Below are 13,755 nucleotides of genomic sequence, written 5' to 3' on the forward strand. Positions count from 1 at the left end.
ACGGCATTTGAACATAAACTAAATTAAACGTTAAAACGTCGAGTCAGGACAGCAGTTTACGTCTGTGTAAATCCTTCGGGGATTCTCCAAATCAATTTGGTTTATTTTCGCGCCAGACATTTGAATCGTTTCGCTTTATAAATAGCAAGTTCTGATTCAGATTAATTAAAAATACATTAATAATTTTGTAATCAAAGTAGACACCAGTAGCGTCTGATATTATTGTCAATACAAGTCAGTCAATACAAGGTCTCTTCTGACCTTATCATTCCTTAACATATTATATTGGTATTAAATTATGATTATTTTATAGTAATAATTCACAGTTTATTACTGGTTTAATATGGTTGTTTAAGACTGTTCTTTGTGTAGGAGGACAAAACAAAAAATTTAAAACTTTTGAACGTATGGAAAAGTTTCGAATAACTGCTTGCGTGAAGCCCCCAGCTGCGGTTTGAATGGTTTATAAGTTCGTTTCGTATTACCTTTATAAGTTGAGATTTAATGTCCGAAGCAACTTCAGTAATATGTTTCTAAATCCCTCGTAAAGTGACTAAAATAGATCTAACCCAAAAAAGCTGCGCTAGTTTAAAGTGTCAATGAATAATAAATGAAAATATATTAAAAAGTTTGCAGGATGAGGGTAATTGAAAGAAGAATTCACATTTAAACCATTCTTAGTATTATTCATTTTTTTCTTCTAGTCAATCTTATTCTCTTCCAAGAGTATTAATGTGTGTAACATCTCTAAAGAAACATATAAACAGTTTCCTCTACGTGATAATTTCGTGGTTGGTTTCCATCAACTGAAACGTGCCGAAACATCTTTGCTCCAATTTTAACTCGTTGTCATTGTACCCCAAGCAGCTTATTTTTAAGACGACTTTCTCAGAAGTAACAGCATCTTTAATGGCGGATTAACAAAGCCACTCTAAGGAAGCCTCTAAATAAATCATCGAAACTACTCATTTCGGTTGATTGTGGAGTTTATTTTTTAACCGTTTGTTTGGTTTTGTAGTGTTTTATATACTGCCAATGTAAATATACATATAGTGTCGAAAAACGGCAAAATAATGTTTGGTTGTAAAAACATTGAACCGTTAGTTCTGGTATGTTGTAATTATAACAAACTGGACGAACGAAATTTTGGTTTGTTGTGATTTGTCTTGTACTTCAAAGTATTGAGTTATGATACTAAAACGGATGCTTCGTAATAACTTGTGAATTTTTACAATAATAATAATTTTCATCTTAGATATCTTGTAGAGAATGTACGTTTATTTTTTCAATGACGTGTCAAAGCAATTTAATTAAAGCCCAAATATTTCAAGGAAGTTTAGTGGATCTCATTTGATTTTAAACACAAGTTTGGTTAGTTTGGTATTTATATAGTTTTAATTACCTAATATGACTTGTTAGGCACAAAATACTGTTTTATGCAAGTCATAACATAGTCAAATAACAACGTAAATCATCCAGTAAAATGCAATAATACTTTTTTTTGCATTCAGAGAATTAAAGTGGTTATAAAAAAATGAACATCAAGCTGATTGTATCAAACATATTATTTATTATACCGAGTCATTTAACTACATGTAGTTAAATAAGTTTACTGTTTGTTTACACCGTTTTTGCGCATGTTTAATAAAACCTTTAATAGCTGCTAATTTATCTAATTTTATGTAGTTTATTGTTATAAAGCAAAAAAAGTGCCGGTAATAAAATTGTATTTTTATAAAAGTGCTACTGGTAGGTAAACATGTATTTTCACAGAGTATTTATGCAAAATGACCTCATGACCCAGTAATAATGTCAGAAATAACCATTGCATCAACAAAAATTCGATGAAATCTTTGATTGTCCACACCAAGAAAGTTAACTTGATTATCTGGCAGCGTTTGTGGACCTAATAATATTTTATGGAGTGTCACAACGATGTGCAAGCTTTAAAAATAATGTATTAAATAATTTTCTTTATATATTCGGTGATTTTAAATGACTATTAAGATTAGTTAATTTTTACACCATAAAAATAATAATAGAAAACTGGAATGAAGAATTTAAATATCTATACAGTTTGGTAACTTTTTTAATTACTTATTCTCATGTTTGTTTATGATATAGTTTGTAGACGGGGTGTTTCAAAAGTACTGATAAGCTGTGTAATGTTGGTGGCTAGTTGCTGCTGATACAGTTAAGAATTTTATGAAAATTGACACACTGACTGGTCAGTCTCTTTTTCAAATTTTGTGAACAATCAGCCAGCACATTCTTTCTTAATTAAAAAGGCTTAATTCTTCTTTCAAATATGTTGGCTTTTGACATTTGTTTGTCAGTCTTCCTTCAAAGTATCTCGGCAATTGACCAGCTCAATTGTTTCACATTCTTCCCTTTTTCTCTTCTAATCCAGATAAACTTAATGCTTCTTTAAAAAATGTTGGCTTTTGTTTGACTTCAATTGGTCAATCTTTTTTCAAAAGTTCTATTAATTAGCCAGCTCAATCATTTTAACACGATCTGCCACTCGTTTTTTCTTACGCTAATAGAATGAAATTTTTCTTACAAATATGTTGATTTGTGACATCTCCTTGAAATTATCTGGACAATTAGCCAACTCAATCATTTCAACACTTTCTCTTTTTTTAGTCCAGATGAACTTAATTTTTTTTTAAATATGCTGGCTTTTCACTTGGATTGGTCAAGGTTTTTTTCAATATTTTTGGGCAATTAGCCAGCCAAAGCTACAAAACTTAATTGAAGGTCTAACGTTGAGTTTTGGGACATCCTGTATAGTTTTTAGACTTGGTGGTACCTAATCAAGTTATTTATTATGGTCGGTACGTTAGTTAAAAGTATGCAAAGCATAATATACCGAGTATTGTGCCCGCGTATAGCGGATTTCCGTGTTTATTTCGGCTTTTAAAACATGACGGTTGATTGCGCGTGGACTATTAAATTTACACATGCCTAAGTTATTATTATTCACCGTGTATCTTCGAAATGTTTGATAATCGACTTAATTAATTTTTAATCAATTTACCACTATTTTTTGTGTATTTCAATGATTTTGTAGAACATTTTTTGGTCGCTACATGTTTAGTTTTGAAAAAAACATATCATATCACTAATCAAATATTTACATTGTTTCATGCTTTAAGTTGGTTTGCTGTTATCTACTATTACATCTATTACTTAATATACCAAATGATTCATATTTTAGATGTATAAAATTTCGAAATTTGATTTTTGTATTTCTGTTACTCAGAAAAATCAAAACTACATTAACCAGTGACAATTTTTAGCAGTTTTGAAATTACTATGATTGTATACCATATCCAAAATATTCGGTAATGTGTGGAGTAAAATAGAGGGGTTTTGATTAGGCACATAACTGTTTCAATCTATCTCTAAAAGCAAATTTTATATAAACTAGAAACAGGTATTTAATTAGTAGATAAAGTTTTTTGGTTTGGATCACAAGTTGTAATTTATTATGTAGTAATACAATAGTTCTAATTAGCGTAATTAATTTTGTTTTGATCTACTGTTACCGTTTAACTTTGGCATTGAATTAATTTAACCGATAACTTTAAAAATCACTGTAAATAAACTGTTTTTCTAGCAATTTTGCTACCGTGAATCATATAAAAGAGCTGACCGTGATTTGCAAATTAGTTTTTCTTAATAATTTATGTTGTTTGTGTATTGCTAATAGAAAATACCAATTTTAAAACTGTTCTTTTATCAGTTTAATCAAACTTTTTCCAGTTTCTATCTGTATGGTGGGCCTAGTCATTCAAGAGTTAACTAAAAGTTTTCGCAACTGTAAAACCATCACTTAAAGTTTAATGGAAATGGGTTCATTAATAACCCCTGTGTCAATTATTGGAGTCTTGGTAAAGTTATTGGCCGGCCATGCGGACATAAATAAGCCCCAAATCGAAAAAATTCGACAAAGAGAAACGAGTTGTTGCGTTCCACAATTTATTGTTAAACTGTTAATCGTTGCCAACGTTTTTGCAGCCAATAAAATGCATTGCTACAGATTTATTGTATTATTTTATCGTCATTGCGTGATGAGTGATGTGATAATAACCGACACATATTAAATGACATTATTCGTACGAGCCCGCATAGAAATAAATTGTTAAAATAATAACAACAAGTGTTCAATAAACGTGCAAAATTTCGTAACTTCTAATACGAACAAATGAGGTTTAAATGTCGCGACAGAAATGACATCACCGTACAAATAATTAATGATAATGAGTAGTGCACATTATTAGAAAACACACCCACTATCTTGTGATTTATTTGTCTAGGTTGTTAAACAAGTCGTATTGTAGAAATCTTCAGGTCATGTTTCAGTATGAAGGGGGCTTCACACATAACCGCATACAAGGCGATTTTCCTTTAGAAGACAAACGAGATTTAACTATGCATCATTAGTTGGAACGATCTTATCTACAATCGGAATCAATTTAAGCACCGTAATAATGCTATTTGTTACTGATGAATTTAAACAAATTTTATTAAATGAATGCAAATTTAGTCATCATAGAACATACAATAATCAATTTCTAATTAGAAACTGAAAACATTGAATTCTATTATGATTCATAAACACATTGGCCTTGTAACAGTATCGAAAAACAAGATTTATGATATTATTTCAGATTACGCGACACCGTTTTGTGCTATAAACTCAATGAACTACTTGAAATAACAATAACAAACGTTACTATTTGGTTGCATTGAGCTTTAATAGAAGTGATAAATCATAAACGATCTAGTTATTGCATATTTATTTTTCATGTGATAACGCTGCCTTTTAGGTCATTGAATGGTAAAATTATATAAATTGCAATTTGATACCAAAAATAGATGTAGCAATTATTGTCAGATACATTACTCAACAAATGCTTTGCCAAACAGATCGTTGAACAATGTGCTCCCTCCTGTAAAATCGTCAGTCCAAATCTTGGATTTCGAATAGTAAACTGATTTAACATACAATGAGGTATTTTTATTTGTGAACATAGGATGAGACACTACCTTAATTTTTCTATGTTCATTATTAAAAGCAGATCTCAAAGCATTGTGTAAGTAACACAGGGTTTTCCCTTTGTTCTAAGAGCAGCTTGAAATTAATAAAATCTTATTTTCTAACTGCTGTATTTCTCAGTTTTAGGAAATAGTCATAATATTAGTCCGTTTCACGTTTAATAACAACGATTTGCAAAATAATGATTTTTTCCATTTAAGCATTTCTTAAAAATGCAGCTCTTTTTTGGATTGGAGCATTGCTGTAAATTTTGGCTTCAGATAACCCCAGAGAAAGAAACAATTTGTGTAGAGGTGTGACCTAGGTGGCCAAGCTTTAGACCTAAATCTGCCCCAGGTGTGGTTAAGGAAATCTGTGAAGACCCTTGCAGACTGAGGGACAGCTCCATCCATTTAAAACCACAGATTCTTAAACTTTTTCTCTGGCAAGATTGGATTTTGGAGAAAATCGAAAAATGTATTGCTGTTTTACTCAATGAAAATGGTCCAATAAGAACATTGTTGATTATGCCAATTCAAACGTTAACTCTAGGGTTATTCTATTGTAGGCTTTATATTTGAACTCTTTTATAGTTTGAATTGAAATTTTTAAAATTGCCAAATATTGTTGCTTTGAAGATGCATGAGAGAGTCTTAGTCCACAAAACATAAAATATTTAGCTTCCTTTCTTTCATAAATACACTTCACTTTCTGTTTCTTCTTGTATCAGTTTATTATGCAACCTTCTGAATTAAACTGCTCTGAAGCTATAACCTTTTTTGTACAGTGTAATCAACTCGTTCTTTAGTGAAACAAAATCAAATATATAATTGATTACAGCACAAACTTTTTCCATCTGAAGTTTCATATCACGTATGATAGCGGAATAACCAAGGGAATAACTGTTACCTGTACAACTCACTGTATTAATAACAGAAGATTGAGTATATTAGTAAAATACTAGATCATAATAGTAACGATACTTTATTAAAAATAAAATAGCTTCATGGGTTTCAAAAATATATTAGAGTGCACAATGGCACAAAGCGATAACATCCCGGTGCAACTTTCCTGCTTTTTAACTCTTTTGAGAACCATCAAGCGTAAAGTTTGGAATCAATATTACTAGCCGACTTAGGAATACCAAAAAAAGCTCATATTACAAGTTAGTAAAAGTTGCAAACCATGTGTTACTCGCAACTTTAAAATTGTATGTTGCTTGCCGGTCTCTTTTTAAAATCCTATTTATCACCGGAAAAGTTTTCGGTGTTGATGCGCCAAGTTTCCTCCGAAACGTATATGGCGGCGATCTATATCCTTTAAGTGGCGGTTAGGGAAGTATAGCAATTTTTTGGCATTGTCGATCATATCTGTAGAGGAAAAATCCAACGTCAGACCTTTTATGGGATATGGTGAACTGCGTTCTCTTGAAGGATTAAATTCGGAATACAAGCCGAGGACAAATACTAATACCCGGACTCGAGTGGGATTAAATTTAATCTCTGGAAGAAGTTCAGGAAACGAAAGGTTGTTTAAATACTGAGAATGACAAAAAGCCGATGTCTTATGTGGTTTTGCGGACGAAACGCACCTAAGATCAACATCAAAGCTGAACCAATAGCCATAGCAATTACTGTTATTCATGTTATTTAACCTCATATAAGTACTTCAACCATTAATGAATCGACAAAACACTTGGAAAGTGGTGTTACATGCGACCTCAAATAAATAAGCCCGTTCTAATGTAGTTTTAATCGTCTTCTAGAGTACATAAATTGTGGCATTTCGACAATCAAAAAATAACATAAATACACGTCTGGTAAATATTGCTTGAAAGACGATTTTGTTTGGTAAACTTGTGTGTTTTACATTTAATTGATTCACTTTATACAACTATAGAACCATCGTCTGTCTAATAGTATAAATACAAGTTACACACAGTTTACAACAGTTATTATAACCGGACTTAATGCTAGCGCAAAGTTCATTTTTGATTACACGTTTCGAACTTAAACAAACATTTTAAGTGTGTAAGTTAAATAAGCCGTAAAATTGCCTATTGATAAATTGAATTTAGAGGAAGTAGTATTTAGGATAGCAGAACACACCCACAGGCAATGAAAGTATGCATGCACCATGCAGATATGATAAAAATGAGCAGTTTTGTAAATTTTTTTTATATGCTCCAAGATGTTTTGCATAAGAATTGACACTAAGTAGGTTTAAGGTTATCGTAAGGTCGTTGCATATTATTTGTGTAATATATTGGTTCTTGATGCAAAAAAGATTCTTTTGCACACTGTTAAGTACACACATTAAAATTGTATGGTGACTACAGCAGCAGAATTGTCAGTATTGAATTATTGTTGAGGAGGAGAAATATTGAGTTTGTATTTTTTCTTTAAACTACGTACAAAGCCAACTGGAACATGTAAGCTTTTCATAATTTTTAATACTCCACATTTGTCCGTCGTTTATGTAGAAGGAAAACGTTTTTGTAATTGACTAAGTATTTTAACCAAAACAAAGTGGATAACTGTTACTTCTGCTAGTAGTACATACTTTTAGACACGACAAAAGGGGGCAAACGTAGTTTTTCCAGTTTTCGTAATACTTGTTTTATACATCAAATAGTTGTGAGTGAGTATTCAAACCTACCTGAAAAAAGAGACATTTTTTAATGCTAATAAAATTTTGACTCTCAATTAATGTTATTTTTGATTTGAGCTTTGTGACATCATCTTAATTTACTTTGACTTTTTGTATACTTTATGGTGATCTTAACTAATGCTCTATCTCACAATAAACTTGTATCACCAAATGTACGGAAAACGAAAATTACTTTTTATACAGCCTGAAATGGTTTTAATATATCGTCACTTTCGGTTATTCTTGGTATATTTAAACTGAATTGACCAATATTTGGTATTTTAATAATTATACATTCGATTCAAAATAAATTTTATCATTTTAATGGTTGTTTGTTTAAACGTTTGCTAGAAAAGTTGTTTTAAAATACGTTAATTTTAAGCTCCTATAATAAAAAAACAGTCAACCTGCTGAAGCATTTAAAATCTAAAATAATACACCTAAACTAAACTCTAAATGTTTTGAAAAAAATAACAAAAATGACAAACACATTTCGACTTATCCAGGATTTAGAAGGAATTCAAGGACATAATAATCTGTAGCAAATCAAATATGACATTATTCTAAACATATAAATTGTAATTAATTGTAATAATCATTGAGGTTAGCGGAAATTATTTTCTTTGACATTCAATTGAATTCGGTCAAAAACAAAGCAACATCAAACCAAAGTCCCAAAAGCGACCTTAACCACATCCGGTATAGCGTGAAACAACAATATTATTATGTTATACCCAATATTTTCAACTGTACTGCATTCGAAATCTATTACAAAATCATTGGTGGGTCATTAGCAATTTAAATTAACTTTACTCAAGATGCATCATAAGTTTAAGTTTACAAAGAAAGTTTACACGCACGCGTTTAATATGCAAATTACCTGCAAAAACCGGTTCCTTGTGGACATTTTCGTGAACGAAACATACATTTGCTTTTATTTAAGAAGAGATTTAAGTCAAGAAGAAAAATGATCCAACCTAACCCGTGCAAAACCGACATTAACTGGGAATTTAATAAGTCCGTACGTAGCTTATTGTTGTTAATTGAAACTGTCCGCCAGTCGAGAAGATTATCCTTGCTTTAAAGACAATATATCTGGGAGAAAACAAGCGAAATCCAGGAAAAAGTCATAAATCTTCAGCCTAAATAATCAAAACGTAATTAAGTGAAGAATTCTGGACTGTTTCTTTCACGACTCATAAAAGGCAGTTACAAATTAAGTAATATCCAAATAATAGACCATTCAATTAGTTTAGGCATTTTGAGGTCAATACACCGGACACTACATGTAAGTAATTAAAATTTTTAAGGCATACACTTTTGCCAATGAATACTAAACTTTACCTAAAGTCTGCTATGCTTTCTACGAGAAGTTATTTCAAATAATGATAATTTTGGTTTAAATTAACCATTTTCTAACCTTCTTTTTGGTTATAGCAACTTTTAAATTTCCTATCTGTCATTGAATTTCTTATTTTTATGAGTTTTATCAGTTTTGCCACAATTGCGTTGACCTAATTCACTTATTTTTTAGGTTTTTTTTCGTAATTTTTGCTCTTCTCTCTTACGAAAATTTGCTTTTTGCTCTGGAAAAAAGTTATTTGCGCAACAAGGGAGGAAAGTGCAACGTTTACTCCCGCGAACAATTTGAGACAAGACGAGGAAACTTACTTTCACTCTCTAGGGTAGTAAAGGTAGAGTAGAGTAAAGTGACATTTTCACCTCATCCTCAAATGAGGGAGAAACATTTTATTTTTTATAGGGATCGTAGAAGAATCATTATTTGCGACTTTAGACAGTCGTTACTGTAATAATATGATTACTGCATACATTTAAAAGGCTTGATTTATTAACCATATTAACGAACAAAATATAAAGCAGTAGTCCAAAATATTTAATTTCACAAAAAAGACAAAATAAAAAAGCTTGTCTGCCGACATTGAAATTTAAATCCCGTTTCGAAAAGGAATAACATGCGAGTTTAATATTGTATTAGTTTATGGGCGAGGAACTCATGATTCGCGATTGTGTCCATTAATAATGTCTTTCTTTTGACAAGTGGAAATCCGAGGTGCATGGTCGGGTTTCAAATGTCAAGCACGATGCACTTTACAGCTGGACACGACCGTTACTCGGGTTTCGATATTCTCGGCCGTCGTTCTCTTAACGATTTTCAGAAAATTCAAAAGGAAATGATCGGTTGACATCAATTTTTGTTGTTTTCGACCTAAAATGTCTTTATTATTTTTATATTGGTGATTTGGAACCGCTCTGGTAATTAAGAATCAAAATAATTTCACAAACAATTTTTGCTTATTTACATCCAAACGAATCATCAATTGCAGGTTAATATAATGTAAACATAGGTCAAGCATACTGAACCATAAAATTTAACAACATGTAGATAAGAAGTAAACCCAATTAAATTATTGTATTTCGCATTGTGTTCATTGTATGTTTTGTCTGATAGCAAATTAGGATACTAATTCACCAAAAATCATCAAACTTTGGGAAACTAGAGGGAAGCTTGTTTAGGTAATGACAATTAGCACCATCGATAAACGCGTAGTTAGCGCTAATCAAATACAAGCGCAATCGAAATATTCCCCAAACAAATTATCGGAGTTTCGCATTACAAAGGAAGTAATTTCATCAAATTGTCGATCATTTTAATAAACGGGGCAACAGGCTTTAGTGATTAGAAGCTCTGATTTTATGGTATGCAGAAATATGTTCACGGTGGTAACAAAAATGTTCCCCTGCACGCAAAAAAAAATGTGTCAGTTCCCTAATATTATCTCATCCGTTAATTTGTCGAAAAGCCACACACCTGCGACATTTTTAGTTACCGCAGTACCATTTTACGACATCATCAAAAATATTAATCCAGCTTCCCGTATACGATGTTACTACTGCCAGCCTTTTCATTGTTGCACTTTATAAGGCTAATAAATGACATCAAAATTAATGCTGTTTACCACACAGTGCACAATATGGGATATTTGTCTAGAAAATAGAGAGGTATGAATTTTTTGCTAGTCCATAATGTGTGATATTAGTATATTGCTAGCAGATCTAATTAACGTTTTTGCTCTAGCATTAAATGACAAATTATGACTATCCAGAGAGAAAAAAGATTGTTAGTAATTAGTATTAGGGGTGCAATTTGTATGGTTTATGTGTACGTCCTAAACTACAAATATTATTTCAATTAAGCATACTCCTGTTTTGTCTGAAGGTACTTAAATACAAATATGCTTAAGAATCTGGAATTTTTCAGATTCTTAAGTAATCTTGAATTAATAAGATAATGTTAAAATAAGATCTTTGACAGGTTTAGAACAGAACAAAAGATAGAGCTGTAACTGACGACGAAATGTCATAACTGCCAAAATTCCACTCAGAAAGCTACAAAATACGTTTGGTACTGCTTATTCTGATTTTACTGGATTTTGTGTCAGAAACAGACAACCAAATGTTACAAATGATAAAAATGCACTGATAAAGGTAGAAATGCATTCAATCAAAGCCACACTGACTTTGTCACTTTTCAAGTATGTTTCGTAGTTTTGTGCCTCTATGTGACTGAATTTGACAGTTTCCAGGTTTAGAACAGAACAAAAGAGCTGTAACTAACATCCAAGTTTTAAGAATAAATCAAGGTTAAAAATAACATTATGGACTGTTACGTCTCCATAGGAAGGTAAATATTTTAAATTTGACAAATGAAGAAACAAACGTTTTATTCAAAACATGTTTCTATTAATTGTTATGTCACTCCATTTATTGGTGATGTCTGGTGGACTGAACCAGTAAGTAATGACTTATTACTAACGTATAGGTAATGAGTGTTATTATCTATTCAAAACTAGTGAATTTTAATATTTTTTTTTTGTCGAAAATGAGTTTAACATACTCACAATATTTTCATTATAATAACCAACCATTAACTTTCCCAGTAGCAATACTGCAATACTATATTTTATAAAGCAATAAAATTGTTAATATTTCTGAAATGCCACACTAATGTAATCCGTGTAATCCATTAGAACTCATCAAAACAACGAATTAATTTTCCTTTACAATGTATCATCATTATTTAACGTAAGATTTATAAGTAGTTGTATGCATGTTTGAAATCTGCATTTGACAAGCGTTTTGCATACAAAATCGTCAACCAAGTGAACTGGATACATGAATATTAAAACTGTTCGTGTAGGGTGAAAATTAAATAAATTTGCTTTTAAAAGCACAAATAATAAAGGAATCCGAAGCGGTCATTTTGCCTCAGAAGAACCTGATGGGGACATTGAACCAAAAGCAATGACTCGATGACTCACTATAGAATTACGGTTAGGTTATGTGTGTTTGTGCTAATTTAATAAGTTTCTAACTTTTTTAACTTATCGATAAGCTAAACGTTTAATAAATCAACACCAATGCAATAAAAATTACGATGTGCAAGCGTTTTAGAAACTAGTTCAAAGTTATATGGAACCCAAACAAGTACTCCAATAGACGGTTTATTTAAGTCTGGTGGAAATGATGCATTAACAGATAATCAGCCCTACTAAGCGTTAACAGATCAAAGCTGTTTGAATTGGATTTATTTTGAGTATGCTGTTAAGCCCGTTTAGTTTAATATAACGTATTATCGCTAAAAATTCCCAACGGGATAACTGGAGATATTGCGGAATTTATATCGAAGGAACTTAAAAACTGGTTTTTATTCAGGCGAGATTTACCCAAAACGCATCTACCCAGGATCGTCGAGTATTGAGAATCAGATGCAATAATTATTTTATCACGCCCAAAACTTTCATGCATAATTACGTATCTTTATGATTTAGTCAATCTGTGCAATATATGCTAAAGTGTTCTTTAATTAACTTATGAATAATTTTCAATGTGCAAATACAGTTAAACTCTAACAATATTCAGCGATTAATTACATTTAATATTTATCATTAATACCATTAGTAGTTGGTTATTAATGTTGTTATTAGTTAAAAAAATAATAACGACGGGTTGTTTCTTTCATCATTGTATTATTCCCCCACTTTTACGTTTATAGTAAGTTTTTGGAAAATTAACTAATACAATCTAAAAGAAAATTAATTTTTTGACAAAAATGACCACGTATTTATTCAAATATTTCTTATCTGGATATCTCGAAAACCGATGATAGTGATATCAAAATGCAAAAAAAGTTGCATTCATTACACCAAAACCTTGAAAGCTGGTGCACATATTACTAACTTGCATAGGAGTAATAACCTCATTACCGATTGTACTGCAGACAACAAATTTGAAAAGGCCATTACAACCATAAACCGTAAAAATGCTAAAGGAAAATATGAAAAATCTCGTCGCAGGTCACACCACTTTCAAGTAAATTTAATAGTCACCGTTGAAAGCTTGTTTTAGGAAAGCTTTTAGTATAACTTTGTATATTAGCGTACTCATTTACTGTCGCAATTTTGAAGGTATGAAAATGCTTCAAAAAATGTTTTACCCAAAGTTAGTTTAAACTTCAATAAGTTAGTTATGGTCTAGCCAGCTAACACAGGTTTAGTAAATACGAAGTAGCGTTTCAAATGAAAGTTTGGATTGCTAGAGATACCGAATTCTGTTTCTGTGCATATTTTATAAATTATTTCCTTCTCCTATCCATTTGAAAGTGTATTTGCTTACTTAAAAGTGTCTGAAAAATACATTTATGTTTGTTAAGGAAGATCTCAACTATGCATTCAGTCAAGGGATGGGTATGACTAATTTTTGATTGAAAAGAGGTTCAATTTCTGTATTTGGAATTCTTGTACTTTAGTAACTTTGAGTATTTTGTAATTAGTACTCATGTTATCAAACTTTTGTACTATTTCAATTATGTATCGTTTTGTCCAACATGTAAAATGTGTTACAAAACATACTTGCTTGTTTACACAGTTACAAGAAATCAATTAACTAGACGGGGTCGGTAAATGACTGCTATATTTTGCATGAGGCGTGTTCGGGCATGTTTTCAATCCGGACTTTTTCATTTTTTTTTACAATCCTATCAT

The 13,755-nt window shown here is 31.2% G+C and overlaps 1 protein-coding gene across 32 annotated transcripts in view; it reads left to right on the forward strand.

The window, feature by feature from the left end:
• The window catches only part of trol (terribly reduced optic lobes), a 141,726-nt gene that overhangs the window by 25,613 nt on the left and 102,358 nt on the right, over positions 1–13,755 (forward strand). The window lies entirely within an intron of this gene.

The sequence above is a fragment of the Ips typographus genome, linkage group LG4 (assembly GCF_016097725.1).
Source record: "Ips typographus isolate SLU linkage group LG4, UJ_Ityp_2.0, whole genome shotgun sequence".
Taxonomy (NCBI): Eukaryota; Metazoa; Arthropoda; class Insecta; order Coleoptera; family Curculionidae; genus Ips; species Ips typographus.